The sequence below is a fragment of the Camelus ferus genome, chromosome 6 (assembly GCF_009834535.1).
Source record: "Camelus ferus isolate YT-003-E chromosome 6, BCGSAC_Cfer_1.0, whole genome shotgun sequence".
Lineage (NCBI taxonomy): Eukaryota > Metazoa > Chordata > Mammalia > Artiodactyla > Camelidae > Camelus > Camelus ferus.
The window spans coordinates 11,445,230-11,461,243 of NC_045701.1; positions in this window are offsets into that span (position 1 = coordinate 11,445,230).

Here is a 16,014-nt window from a genome sequence, read left to right on the forward strand (position 1 = left end):
GAGCGCAGGTGAGACGGCAGCCCCCGCCCCCCACGAGGGATGAAGAAAGCCCCTCCTCTCCACCCTTGTACCCAAGTGAGTCAAGTGACCCCAGAGCACCCCAAATAACTAAACTTAGTTCTCTCTCGGAACTGACCTCTCTTGCAGGAGGAGAGTCAAGGGCAGGGGGATATGCCTCCCCCCCACCCCCCGCACACACACACCTATTTGCTGATGACTGAAGTTCCTTTAATAGCAAACAAGGCCTTTCACTTCCTTACTTAAAAGATTGACATTCTGATACAAAGGACAAAAGCTTCCTGACCCCAGATGTGTTCCTAGTAAACTGTAAGTGGCTAAGGTAAGACCTGTTCGGTACTGAGAGAGGTTAGGAGCAGGGACACCTCCCTTAGGGCGGAAAAGCCCTGAAATGGGCGGCTGGGATCCTAAAAGGCCTATATCCCCGGTCTCTCCGTGTTCTCCTGGGCTGTTTACCTGAAACAATCTGAAATGGGGGTGGGGGTGGGGCAGCAACTCCGGTGGGGGCGGCGGGGTCAGCTGCAGCGTGGGCCACTGCTTGCATTACTTCATCTGGGTGAGAGTTCCCTCGGGACTTCGTGAAGGCAGAGTATTTCACAAATCTCTATGCCGCGAAATACTTCCAAGTATTGAGTTACTCAAAAGATGCTTACTATTCATGGGCATGAGCTCCGAGTACACCAAAAGGGATAGACATAAAATGTGAGGTTTTCTTTAATTATATTGCTTCCCTGGTTAAATATAACAGACACTGCTTCTCTGAGCGTCTACAGGATCTTTTCCAGAAGGACAATAACTTTTTCCTTTTGACTCAACCTCTTCCCCATCTTCTCAGCCTCTCCCAGCAGCAATGTGGGGACAGCCTCACACCCCAGGCTGCTGGCCAGGTTATGGGGCCTTGAAGTCGTCTCAGCTGTGGAACACAGACTTCTCGGCCCTTGAAAACGACCTAACGTACATACAACTGTGGTTAGAATAGTGACTCCACCACTGAGGGAGTGGACATTTTTTCATCCATAACAAACACGTTTGAAAGTGGTCTCGTTGTCTCCTCTTTAATTAGTACACTGAAAAGACTGGAACCCAGAGTTCCCTGAAGCACCCGAGGGAGTCCCTGACATTGAGAAAGCACTTCATATTCTCTTTAATGTGTTTCACGTTGTCTCATTTAATGCCAGTAAAGTAGGTAGGGCACGTGTCATGCTCACGTGACACAACAGAAAGCTAAACCAAGGCGCAGCAAGGGTTTGCTTTGGTCACAGAGTAAATTAGGAGCAGACCTGGGCCTAGAAGTGAGGTCGGCCGCGTTGGGTGGTCTCCTGACCCGGGCTTTACACAACTTCAGGCCCTTGTATGCAGAACTGAAGAGCTCACCGCAATCTCACTACGCCTGAGCGTCAGGTGAGCTTTGGCGGCACTCAGTCTACTGGGAGTGACCATCATACAGCTAGGCCCCCCCACCCGCCCCCGCAGGTAGAATGGGGGTGGATGAGCCAAACGCAGGCTGTTGGTCCCTTAGCCAGGGATTAGGGGGCAGTGGGAGCCAACCAGATTGGCATTTTTTCAGGTAGCCTTATTATATTCTTAAAGTGAAACCTGTCGTGAACAGTGCTGTCAAAATAACGCGTCAGTGATGGAGAAAATCTTCTAAAGAGTTCAACATGATCCTAATTAGAAATCTAATGTATCCAGGTGCTTTGGGCTTAGAACAGCACACTTGACTCATAAGGGGCTTGCTGACAATTCGCTCAGCCAGGGTCTCTGTCCTGTCCCTCTGAGACCTTAGTTCTCCCTGTCTTGATGAATTATTTTCTATCTTTCTCTGTCGTCTGTGAGGGTGTGTGCACGTTCTCTGCAGTATGTCCGGTGCCTGATGATTCTATTGCAAGGGCTTTGCTGTCTCGCCTGCAAATCCCTACGCACTTTCTTGTTCAGAAAGTTTTTGTCTCAGATCATTGGCTCCATTGGTTATATCAGGCTCGCTCTCCCCCTCTCCAAGAGGGAGAAGCTGTTTATCTTTCTCAAGAAATGTTATGGTTTAGGTGGGAAAGATCTGGCTCCCTGCAGGGCCCTGAGAGGAAGATCCAAGAAAGAAAATAACCCTGTGTTTCTGGCATTTCCTGGCTGCCCAGAGCTTCCCTCTGCAGCTGATGTTGATAAAATTTCATCAGGGACATTAGTTGATTAGGCTACAGGCTTTTATAACACCACTCACTATGCAAGTCACATTAGCATTTAAGATACTGGTCTTTTTTCTGCATAGCATGTGACATAAGTTATCTCCATTTTGCATGTTATCACATTCCTAAAGACTCAATACAGCCCCTAAAGTAATTGAAAAGTGTTTTTAAAATATAATTTGACATTCTTGACACACAAATATTCTTGAACAAATGGAAAGACACCTCCTGATTTTGCATAGGATGACACGGCATTATAAAGATGTCATTTTCCCTAAGTTAATTTAGAAAGCTAACACAATACTCACAAGCTTTTTTTTTAAAGACAAGTTGATACTAGAGTTCACATGAAAAAAGAGAAATGCATAAACAGCCAGGAAGACACTTGAAAAAGTACAACTACAAGAGACGATTAGCTTTACCAGGTATTAAAATATACCATTAATCCTCTGTAATTAAAAGTGTGGTAGTGCCACGTGAAGAGACACACTGACCACTAAAATAGAATGCCCAGAAATAGACCCCAAAACATAGAAATTCAGGCATTAAAGGCAGCATATCAACTCAATGGGAAAAGATGGATATTTTAATAAACGACACTATTCACAAAAGCCAAAAAGGAGGAAAAGCGCTGAGGGTCCATCACCGAATGAACGGATAAACAAAATGCGGTATATTTGTACAATGGAATATAATTCAATAGAACAAATGAAATATTGACACAATTCTACCATATGGATTAGTCTTGAAAACATTATGCTGAGTGAAAGAAGCCATTCACAAAAGGCCACTATTATATGATTCCACTTACTCGTTTTCAGGAGGCAAATCCACAGGGACAAATTTGACCAGTGGACACCTAGGGCTGGGACGTGGGGAAGAGTAGGAATGGATACAAGGTTTCTTTTTGGGGTGATTAAAAATGTTCTAAACTTACATTGTGTTGATGGTTACAGATATCTGAATATTCTAAAATCATTGAATTGTATACTTGAAAGGGGTAAATTCTATGATGTGTAAATTATAGCTCAATAAGGATGTTTTTTAAAAAAGGGACAAAGGACCAATCCCCATAGGAAAGTGGAGAAGACATTTTTCAAATATATGAGAAAATGTTCACATTCACTCCGAGAAATGTAAATTAAACAACACTGAGATGCATTTCTCATCCATCATATTGGCAAAAATTACAAAGTATGAGAATTCCCTCTGTAGGCTGTGGGGAAACAGGCATTCTCACACATTGCTGGTGGGAATGCAAACTGCAATGACAGCCAGGCAATAACCTAGCAAAACTACACATGCAGTTTGGCCCAGCGATGCCATTTTTAGGAATACATCCTGCAGAGTGACTTCCAACAATGTGAGAATATATATGCACAAGGTTACGCATGGCAGCATTGCTGGTAACTACAAATCTAAATGTTCATTCCAAGACTGAGTAAGCTACGGTTCATCTAGAATAATGGAATCTAAGGAGCTCTATAAAAGAATGAGGAAGATCTCTATAAAATAGATATGATTTCCAGGATATACTGTTAAGTGAGAAAAAAATATAAAAAAGAGCATCTTCATGTATGTATGTGCATGACTGGGACATTGTGCTGTGCACCAGAAATCAACACATTGAAACTGACTCCTTCAATTAAAAAGAAAAAAAGCATCTTTAGTATGCTCTCCGACACATGAGAAAGAAGGGATATAAGAAAACTAGACATGTATTTTTGTTCCTTCATACAAAATGTAAGAAGGAGAAACTAGAAACTGAAGAGACAGGTTACTGTTAGGATTTGAATTGTGGGTCCCCCCCATCACCCCTGACTCCTGAAGAGATATGTTGGAGTCCTAAGCCCCCCGTACCTCAGAACATGACCTTATTTGGAAACAGGGTCACCGCAGATGTAATTAGTTAAGATGAGGTCATGCTGGAGCAGGGTGCGCCCCTAATCTGGTATGACTGGTGCACTTATAAGATGATGACCCTGTGAAGAGAGATACACAGAGAAAACACCTCCTGAAGGTGAAGGCAATGATAAGGGTGATGCATGTGTGAGCTAAGGAACAGCAAACCACCGGAAGCTGGGAGGCAGCACCAAGTATTCAGAGGGAGCTCGGTCCTGCCAACGTTTCAGTTTTGGATTTGCAGCCTCCAGAACTGAAAAGAGAACTTTCTGTCATTTTAAACCACTCAGTTCGTGACACTTTGCATGGCAGCCCTAGGAAATCCAGTCCTCTGCTGGGTGGAGGTGGGAAAGGGATTAAAAGAAGGGAAAAACTAGATTGGGGTCGTGGGGATAGGAGGCAGCACACTTCTCTGAACAGATCTTTTTGTGAGAACTCTGACTCAGACCATAGTGATGTCTCCCATACCGCCTCAGAATCAACACTTACCACCAACCGGTGTGGCACACAAACAGTGAAAAACAAACCTGGCCGAAGTGAAAAAAACGTAACACCACTGAGGCGATTGAGGAAGAAAAGAAATAATTAAATTATTTTGCAAATACTATTGTTGTTAGATACTGTAGGTTAAAGACCGACTACATCCAAATGTTGTACTCCTGTTCCTAAACTTGTCTCGCAGTGGTACAGGTTAGCAATTCTGAAACTACAGTAGGTATATACCAGAAATGAACACAAGCAAGTAAATATATCATAGATATTGAAAGCCACATTTCTCAAGATGAGGAGGAAGTTACCAAAAGGAGAAGGCTAGAAGAGTCTCTGTAGTGTCAGCTTACATTTGGAGGAATTCTAATGCATCTTGGTTTGTGATGTATATAAAGATAGGTGGATCCATCCTTCTCCAAGCAAAGGAACCAGGACTCCTTAGAGAAATAGCTGAATCCAGGGGAAATACAAGCTGAGCCTGGGACATCCTGCAGTTACAGAAAATAAGTTCTCAAAACCTGATAAAAGGACGTCAGGGGAACCCAGGAGCCAACCTGAAGGAGCTCCCAACAGTGAGAGTGGAACAAATTGAGCCAAAAAAATTATAGTATTGAATCATAATTCATCAAATCAAATATCCATGAGTCTATACTGATAAAAATAATTGAGTAAGTGCAATGGGGTAGGGGGACAGCTCTTCCTTACAAAAGAATTCCAATGAATTAATGTGTCATGGTTATGTAAGAGAGGCTGGGTTAAAAGGATATGGGAAATACTTGTGTTTTTTTTTTTTTAAAATAACTTTAGGTTTAAAATTATTTTAAAATATAGAGAAAATAATGTAGTTGGAAATGTTTATCTTCAGTTCTACCCCCCAGTTTTACTTTTTCCCATCATGATATGTATAAACAATGTTTCTGCCTCTATTTCTTGATTTATCCATTCTACAATTTATTCCCTGCTGTAGCAGGTGATACAGCTCATTTACTCTTCCTCCTGCCATCATGAACTCCCAATATTGTGATATTTCAATTTTCAATTTCTCTGTTGACCCACTGCTGTGGTCTGAATGCTCTGTTCCCCCTCCCCCAAATTCACACACTGAAATCCTAACCAAAGGTGATGGATTCGAAAGTGGGGCCTTTGGGAGGCGATCAGTTCACAAGAGTGGAGACCCCATGAATGGGATCTGCTCTTATGAAAAGCCCTTCCCACCACCAGGGAGAAATCTGACCTGGAAGAGGGCTCTCACCAGACCAGGCTGGCACCCTCATCTCAGGCTTCCAGCCTCCAGAGCTGTGAGCAGCAAATTCTGCCGTGTATAAGCCTCTCAATCTGTGGTGGTTTGTTACAGCAGCCAGCCGGATTCAGGAACCAATAGTTACATCTTTAGATAAAAACAATACCTTACTCTCTTCCGTCTACTACAGACAACACTTCTTGGCTTCCTATCCACACCCCTGCTTTTCCCTCCAGCTGGCTTCCTCTTTCCTTTCTCCTAACACAGTTCATCTACCTTTGAGATTCGTATTTTGGAGATTCCTAATGGTTACATTTTGTTCTGAAATCATAATTTAGTCTTCCTTGAACTGCCCAGTTGGCTAAGTCCAACAACTGAAAACAAGTAAGCAAAAATTATATTATTATGACCAGATAAATACTGTTCATTGCTGATTCACATAGTGTATGCATTAAAATTGAAGTTCTTTGTGTGCAGCCTTCTATTTTTCCTGGAATTTCTCAGTAGCTTCCTTTTTTTTTGTCATGCAAGTGTCATTATCATATTCCTAATTTTTTCCAAGCTCTTTATAACTTAAATATTCTAGTAAGTCCTCATTTTCCCTGGAGTCCCCTTCTCTGGAATTCCTGGCTTCGCACTCACACTGGGAACACCTATTCAAGAAATCTCTGGGATGCCTTGATCCCTCTCCCAGACTGGCGCCAGTATTTCCTAGATCTTATTTTTACTTCGATTTCCTCCTTTTAAATTTAGGAATTTAAATTATGCTCCTTTTTTGAGAGCATAATTTAAATTCCTAAGAAAGTGAATGCATGAAATAAATGGAGACTTACTTGTCTGAAAGTGCCTGGGCTTTGCCCTCATATTCAAATGCTAGTTTTGTTGGGTATGTAAAAGCTGACCATCTTTTCCCTCAGAATTTTAAGATCTTTGTCCCACTGTCTATTGTCATTCTGATTCTTACTCTTTTTGTTGTCAATCTATTTTATTCTCCCTGGAAGCATTTAGAATTTTCTTCAGTTTTAGATTGTGAACTTTCATGCTGTATATGTAGGTGTGAGTGTATTTTTTCAGTTGACTGTACCAGGCACTCAGTGGACCATTTTAAATACAATGTCACTCATTTACATTGTAATGTCATTCAGGTTTAGATATTTTTCTTATATTCTTCCTTGCATAATTTCTTCCCCTCCGTGTTCTTGGTTTGTTCTTTCAGAAACTCAGAAGGCAGAATTTGGACCACTTTGATTGGTTATCTTTTTCTCTCATTTTTCGTGTTGTGGGATTTTTCATTTTGGGTTTTTTTTGGTTTTTTTTTTTTTTTTTTTTTGCATCTTAGTATCTTTTTGTCTTATTTTTATGTCTTGTGTGTGTTGGTTTTATTTACTTTCTGGGAGAGTTCTTTGTCTTCACTTCTAAAATCTCTATTGAATATCTATTTCAGTGATCATATTTTAATTTCCAAGACCTCTTTCTGGTTTGTTTGGTTTTTTTTCTTTTTAAAAGAGTATCCTGTTCTTGCTGTAAGTGCATGAGATCTTCTCACATTTTTCCAAGGATATTATTTATAGATTTTTCTTTTTTAACGTTCTCTTCTGTTCCCTGAATTACCTTTGTTTCCTCTGAAAACAGTTCTCCTATTTGTTTGGCTCTTTCCTTCATGTTGTAGTTTGAACCAACTGTCTGGAGATCCTTGGATTTCTGTTCCTGTTTAAGAATGAGGGATTAAGAAATTGTGTGAACGGGAGAGTCCTGTCAACCAGCAGGTGAGTGAGCAGGGAACCAGCTGTCCACTGGGCACTCCCTAAATGCAAAATCCAGGCAACTCTGGGGCTGTTCAACTTCATTAGGAGAGAACTTATAATTTTTAAAAATTTTTAAATTTTTTTAAAAAGTTTTTTCCAAGGGAATAGATCCTAGCTTCCAAGAACCGTGTATGAGAGAGGGAAAAGGTGGTGGGGATCTCCTGGTCTGCTCACCTTCCTCCCTGCTCAGCTTGGTGCAGCACAAGTCTCCGGCCTGGGTTCCAGCCCCGGTCCCCTTCCTGGGGACCATTGTGTGAGTGACTAACATCACAGGGCTCAGGCTTCCTCCAACTGCAGGTCCCTCTAGGACATCACCCCCAACCTCAGCCAGATCAGCTGGTGATGGCAGTCACTGAGACGTGTCTTCTGTGTGGCCAGAAGCCTGTGGAGTGGGGCAAGCTCTATAAATAGCAGTGGTGATTACAGAGTAACCCTCCTTTTAAATGCTTGGACTTTATAGCTTTCCATTCAAAACAGTCCTGGCCCAGTGTTTAGTCTCTCTGGGGGGCAGCTGTAAAGGCCACCTTGTTTCACAGCTAAGGAGAGGTTACAAGGCAATTAAAATATTTTTGTCTCTGCTCTCTTTTGATGATTATTCCCATGCGGTGGCAGCCACTAGAGTAGTTCCTGCCTCCGTCACCCACAGGGGATCTCAAAAACCCAGTGGCAGCCACAGGTCCTGAAGCTGGCCTAGAATTAGAGTTTCCCTTGGTTTTCAGAGAGTGAGAAGTAAAAGTCAGAAATAGTGGTGCCTTTAATTGCCATAGCCAGGCAACTGCCACTTACTTTAAAGTGCTTTTCGCCTTTAAGAACACGACTGGGTCCTGAAGGAAGAGAGCACAGGCTTCTTGTGCCAGAGTAAACAGATGCTCTGAATTCTGCGCTCCTCAGTCTGATAAATGTAGTCATTGTATGGATAAGTGGATGTTCTACCCACATGGAGATATTTAGGTAAAGACAATGTGCCACATCTAATAGTTCTGAATGATGACAAATAATGGCAATCAGCCTGGTCATAAAAATTACCATCATATGGAAAGAGTAGCTGTCATAATCTTAAAATTGATCCTGACATATGCAGCCTCTTCAGTGTTCAAAAATTCTCATTAACTCCTCAGAGCATCCCCCAGGGCGGGGCAGGTATCATTACCACCTACCCCTCCTCACCCCGCACAGATGGACACACAGAGGCCTAGAGGAGTTTGGCATTAGTTAGTAGCCAACGCTGTACTGGGCTCCTGAAACGCTCAGTGTGCTCCCTCCCCCTGGGGCTGGCGGCCAGTGGATAGGCAGCGCACACCACACACCTCCCAAAGCTCTCAGCACCCAGGGGTGGAGCCTGTGCCTGGGGGTGCTTGCTCCTGCACTGGCCCCGAGGATTGAATGACAAAGGAGAGGAGAGAAAGGATTTGGAACATGACGGACTCTCCAACTCGGCAGGAAAGATTCAGCAAAACCCTTCTCTCTCTCTCTCCCACCCCCGACTCCTCCCACCAGAAGAGCCAGTAGGGAAACTACGTCCAGGAAGGAAAATACTAAAATGCAAATTGAATACGGTGGTGACTGTAAACCATTGAAGAAACCCGTGTGTTTCTGAGTCCAGCGTAGGCGCTTAGGATGAGTGATGACGAGGCCCACAGAGCTGACATCAGATAGGAAAGGACCACAGAGATAATCGGGTCCAGATCCCTCACTTTACAGATGAGAACACTGAGGTGGAGACAGTTATGGAACTTTCCCAGTGATGAGAGGTGCATTGGTAACGTAGCCAGCACGGAGTCAGGTACAAAGCAAGTATCTTTATCCGTTAGGAAAGTGTTCAGTTGCAAGCGACAGAGAGCTGGCTTCACGTCGGTCCGAGGTCGGCAGTGCTGGGCCTGGCTCTTCCTGGGCCTAAGTAAGAATAAGTCTTGCTTCTTAGCAGCCAGTCTGCCCAGAGGTGGGCGTAGTTCTAGGGCCGCGATGTGCCAGAGGAGGAAGGCCTAGTGAGGAAACCATGAAGGGAACCCGGGGTGTTTAACCTCAAGTGGGGGGCAGGGGAAATGTGACGGAACAGGTAGTGTGGTGCCCAGGAAAGAGGTCAGCAGGACCACAAGTGCAACTGTTTGGTGACAAACTAAACCACAGGAATAATTTTAATGATAAGCACTTACGGAAAAGAGTTTTCCTGGAGACACTCAAGCTGAGTAAGAAACTGGAGAGGAGTTTGTGCGTGTTTGCGGGTGGGGGTGGTCCTGCTGGACGGGGAGTGCTGAGAGGAAAGGAGGCTTACAGCGCTGAGGAGGCAGATGAGCTCCAAATTCCCTTTTGGAAAAATTCATTGAGCAAGTGTCTGGTGAGTTTCTACTGTGTTCCACACAGGAACCATATTTTCCAAATAAAACTGGCCTGACACTTATGAAAAAGCTCACCGAGAGAACAGAGTGTCTGAGGAGTGTTACTGAGTCTGGGGAACCACTGGCTTCCTGGAGATTCCAGTCCCAGGCTCGCAGCGTCGCCTCCCACCCACACACACACCCCGCCCTGTTTCCATCCGGGCTCAGGGTCCGTGAGCAGCACCGTGCGGGTAGTTCGGTAGCAGCATTTTTTCCAGACACACCGGAACCCAGACTTCATCTCTGTCCCATACGATGCCCACGTGTCTGACAGGCAGCTGGGGAGAGTCAGAAAGGGGAGCTGGGTCACTGACTCTGCCGTGTCCTGAGCCTCCCTTGCCCTCACTTTCCTCACCTGGAAAATGGGAGCAAACAGTACTTCGCTCAGCGTTGTTGGCAGGCTGTGCTGAGCTTTGCACAGGGCTGTGCCTTCGGTTAAGGAGTCAACAGATGTGGTTCGCTGAGTGTCGCAGCCTCAGCTCTGCCACTGATTTTATGTCACTCTTCCAGACCTCGGTTTCCTCTCGCCTAAAACGAGAGCAGGTTGGACTCGAACAAGCCCAGTGATTTCTTCCAGCTCCGGACCTCCCGGCGCCCCCAACAAAATGGCTGCCGCGTCTTCCCCGCCTTGACCAGGAGGGGGCAGCACTCATTCGTGTTTCTCGCAGAGACCTGGCTCACCATTTGTCCATCTCCCCTCAGCTCGGCTCAGGAGCCGCTGCCTCCAAACTGCCTTTTTAAATCATGGTGCTGATGTTTCCTCAGTGAATAGGTTTTCCACCCTTTTGCTTTGCTTCCAAAAAGGTACCAAAATCATCTTCCTTTGCACAGCCCTCAGGATTTATGAAAGGGGTGAAGGGAGAACTCTGTCAGGGCCGGCTTCCCCACCGCGGGCTTTCAGTTTGCTCAGAAGCAAAGCTGCAGATCCCGGGGAGCATGTGCTGTCGAACTGCACCCCCGCCCCCTCTCCCTGCCATCTGCGTGCTGTTCAGGGGACACAAATGGCCACCGACGCTGGCCACGTAGGAGATCACGGATACAATTGTGCAGCCTCAGATCTCTGGCGGGGACTGAGCTGGAGAGGCCACAAAAATGTTCTTTTCTTGGGTTACTGGGAGTAGGATCAGCATGGTAGAGGCTGAGCAGGACCAGAAAAGAACTTAAGGCCAATAGGGCCAAGGTCTCAATTTTACCCAAGGCCCATCCTGGATATGGAAAGTGAAATGAAGATGAAAATTCCCTAACTCTATTCTACTCTTTTACTTTTCTCAAGAGTTAAACAGAAGAAGGGGGGAGGGTATAGCTCAGAGGTAGAGAGGGCGCTTACCATGCAGGAGGTCATGGGTTCAATCCCCAGTACCGCCATTAAAAAAATAAATGAATAAATAAATACCCAATCACCTAACCCCCCAAAAAACTAAAAATGAACTGTTTAAAGAAAAAGTTAAACAGAAGAGGGAGGGAGGAAGGAAGGAAAAAGAAGGACGGAGGGGGAAAGACAAAGAGAAAGGTAGATTACTTGTCTGAAATAGTTAATGTTCAAATGGATTATCCTGACCCCTTCCCTCTTAAGAAGTACATTTTTTAAAATGCTCTAATGATTAAGGGATGATAGATGGAAATTGTACACAGCTATTCATGACTATTTCTAATTAAAAACTTTAATTAAAAAAAGAAGTACATAATTTTAAGCTTTAGGAAATAAAAGATAGAAACATATTATCTGGTCTTTGCTTCAAGCTCACCCCATCTTCTTCACACGTATAAGCACTAAATGTATTTGGTTGGCGCATTGGAAAATTAATGGGCCAAATCAAATTATTGTGGGGACTGGTTTTGACCTTTCTAATGTTATGTCGTCAAAACTTTCTTCTCTGGTACCAGCCTCAGCCAAACATTGAGGATGCATCCATTTCGAAGGGGAAATAATTACTTTCAGACCCTATGCGAGATTTTTTCTTTTTTCATTCAGAAAAGACATGATGATTCTTCATTTATGGCAAAGGAAGTGGTACAGCCAGAACAGGTTTCTCTCTCTCCTATTCTTTTAGAGCTAAACGGATTATTTTAGATTGCTAGAGAAATCACATCACACTGTCAAGTCTCGTGGATGGGGTGTCGATCTTGTGAAGTCAATAATTTTTCTTCATTAATAACCAGGCAAGTGCTTTGTGTGTATCTTTGGAATTTACGTTAAAGGTTTGAGAGGTGGGGTGGGAGCAGGGGGATGTCAGAATGATGGCTCTGCAGTGTCCACTGTCGTGCAGACTTCAGCGGGGGTTGGTTTTTCCACTGGGTTGGGAAGGCAGGGGTTGCTCCATCCCAGAACATTCCCTCCTGCTCTTGCCCCCGCACCATCTGCAGAGTGGAGCAGGTGGCGTGTGGGTGGGAGCATTATCATGGTTTCATCTGTTGTTGCTTATGGAGAAAGGACGTCCTTGTTGAGGTTTTGGCTTTCTCCTAGTCTCACAAAAGTCCTCCTCTAAGATCAGCATCTCATGACGCCGCCAACAAATGAACTCTACCAGAGGATTCTGCAGTGGCTTTTAAAAATGTCATCAGTACCATGCTGGGTCCTTGTGAAAGGCGGTTCCTTTCTCTTGCTTGCTTTAATGTCATACTTCTGGTGTACAAATGTCTTTTGTGACAGCATACAAAAGGCAGAGATTTTTCTGTTTTGGGGAGGCAAAACCCAGTCTGATTTCTGATGACATAGAAGATGATTTAGGTCCTATTTCCTTCTTTGAAACTTTCCCACGGTGTCAAATAAGGATTAAAGGACCAATTCTACAGGCTCTTGTGAGGGGTGGTGCTCTGTTAAAATGCATTTGAGGGGAGAAGAAACCAACATTTATTGGAAACACAGTGTGAAGGAGACATTTAAAACATGGTACGAATTCTCTCATTCAGTCCTCACTATGGTTATGAGGAAGGTTTTGCCATCTCACTTCTTAGATGAGGAAACAGGTTCAGACAGAATGGGTGACTTGTTCCTGCCTCTAGGTACCAAAAGGGCAGCTGAAATCTGGGTTGGTTTGACTAACCCTGTGCTGTTTTGATACTCTGTGTAAGTTGATTGCTTTAGAAATGCAGAATGTTGGCAAACTCATTTCTAGAGTACTTATTATGTGCTAAGCACTGTTTTGAGTTAGAGCCTGAACTGGGGTGGGTGGGATGAGAGTGACCATCCAAATACGGAGGACCAGGCTGGGGAAATGTGTGCTGAGGATTTCGCCAAGGGGAGCATCAGCAACACCCAAGGATAATGCAGTGTGGGGCCTGAGGCAAGGAGGTTGCAGTCAGCCTGGGTAGCAGGGTTGAACCTGCACCAGAGCACAGTTGCAGGACCCAGGGCAGCCTGAAGATGGAGGCAGATGGTCCCCCTGTCCCATGCTGCAAAAGGGTCAAGTAAACACTGGTCCAGAGGACTGTAAGGCATTGCAGTGTAGACCAGCTGAAGTGAGTTTTAAATTCAATTGAATGTCATCTTGGCCACATTCCCTCGAAGCAGTGAAATTCTCGAGAGCCTGGCTTTTGCAGTTGAACCTGGCTTGACAACCCTGTTTCTACCCACTTGATACGTGACCTTGGCACCTCATTGTGTCCTCATTGCCAATGACAGCTGCTTTATAGGGTTATTGTAAGGATCCACTCAGATCATTTACAAGACGTGCTTAGCACAGTGCCGGCATGACTTAAGCATTCTGTACATACCTCCTCTGGGATTTTGCTTTCTTAGGTATTGCTTTCCTCCTGGCATCTCCAAACTCTCCATCTCCAACTATCACCCCTCCGCTAAGACCTTATGCTGATCTCCTTCATCTTAATAACTCTTCCTAGTTGTCCTCATGGTAGTACCAATCTTCCTTTTTCTTTTTAATTATAAAGGTATAATTGATATAGAACCTTTCTCCAATCTTCTTGAAAAAGGACTCATAGGGTGCTACTTCTGTTCTGCAAGTTTCTGAGTAGTCTTGGTTTTTTATTTTATTTTTGTGGGGGAGGTAATTAGGTTTATTTATTTATTTATTTATTTATTTTAATGGAGTCACTGGGGGTTGAATCCAGGACCTCGAGCATGCTAGGCATGCACTCTACCACTGAGCTATACCCTTCCTCCCTGTTTTGCATATTTCTGAATCCCCAGTGTCCAGCGTACTGCCTGGCATGTAGCTGGCACTCAAATATTTGCTGAATGAATGAGTGAATGTCTCCATTTCCTCATTCTACATCCCCGGCTTGAATCCTTGCCACCTCGCTGCTTCTCTCACTACTCTTCTAAAACTTCTCTTTTCAAAATTACCTCTGACTTGATTACCAAAATTGGGGGCTGTCTCTTCACCCTCTTCTCTCTAACCTCTCCCTGGTCAATGCATGTCTTTCAAACAGGATTCCACCTTGCAGCATAAAATGCAACAGTGCTCCACAGATCACAGACAAGCCGAGGCTCCCCAGGTGCTTAGTTATCTACTTAGTGGCAGTGTCCTTTGAAGTCTTCCGAGGTCGCCACTCTTTGATGGGGGTGAGTGGCATCAGACGGTGAACATCCCGGAAGCCACCTTCCCTGCTAGCGGCAGCTGGAAACAATCCCCCATCTTCCTCTTGCGTGCTGGACCAGCTTTATCTGTGCTTCTCTGATGGAGCTCTTTCTATTTTGAGTTCTGGTTAATTGGAACCATATCTGTGTGACCTGTTGCGAGTACACCCTCTAAGGGCAGGAACTAGGCTTTTCCTCACGTTCCCATCCTGCTCAGCCTCAAGTATGGGTCATGCAAATGGAAAGAAGAGAAGGAGATCTTGAGTGATTACAGGAACCCTGCCCACGGAGGGTTTAGAACAAGCTTTTCCACTCACGTGAGACTTAGTCAAGCCCTGTTATGTACTAGCCCTGGCCGGGGTTCTGTGGGGAAGATCCGAGAGAGAGTAACACTGAGAGCACAGACCTAGCGGACACTCTAATTGGGCAACCAGCTATCCGTGCGAAAATGTTAAGTAGCAATTCAAAGATGTAAGAAAAAATACAGTGAACAGCATGGAGGAATAAACATAGTTAAGTAATATTTATTTAGTAGCAATTATGTTCCAGCTGCGTGTTATAGGACTAAAGGGGCTGGGAGGAGATTCCCTGAAGTTGCAGAGAGGCGGGCTGTTTTCTGGAAGGGATCAGAACTGTGCTGAACTCTTTGGATGACTCCATTCAGTTTTCCACAGTGTGAGAGAGGTACGTCATAGTGTTCATCTCAGTCTACAAACTGTGGGTGTTGAGCCCTGTCCTCTTTAAAGCCCCGGTGTTTCGGATGCAGTGGAATGGTTAAGAGAGAGCTGTGGACCAGCAAGGCTTGGGTTTGAGTCCGGACTCTGTCACCGTGGGTATGGCAGGTCACTTTCTCTCTCTCAACCAAAATCCCTCCACTGTGGAAGAGATATAATAATGCCTGCCTCTCAGGTATGAGGCAAATACTAAGAGCCCACTGTATGCCAGAAACTGCTCTAGATGTCAGCGATACAGCAGTGAACAAAAGAGCTGTGTTACCTGCACTCGTGCAATGTGAAGAATGAGATACATACAAACTGCTAAGCACAGTGCTGGGCACACAGCAGTCACTCCTTGAATAGTCACCATGGTTATTCCAAGCATCTGATGGCGCTGAGTGCTCACTAACTAGACCCAGTTTGATTTCCACCCACTTTCTGAAGCCTTTCTTTCCTGCCCTCACTGCGCGGTTGCGGCATCCTTCCCTATGGTCAGGGGACTTTTCTCTGTATCTGCAACTGGTGCCTAATCACAAGCTGGCTTGTGCTTTTATTCCCTCGCTGTTTGACTTGGCCCGTGGAGAGCCTGGAGAAGAAGAGCCTTTATGCAGGAGGAGAGCTTAGCATCACCAAGGAAAGGGAAGGCGGACAGACCCAAGCTGGCCTCAGGCTGAATGCGATGATGCGGGGCTCCTTTCTACGTAAACCCAGCCCTCAGGCCTGACTGGGCTGGGCCCACACCCCACGGACAC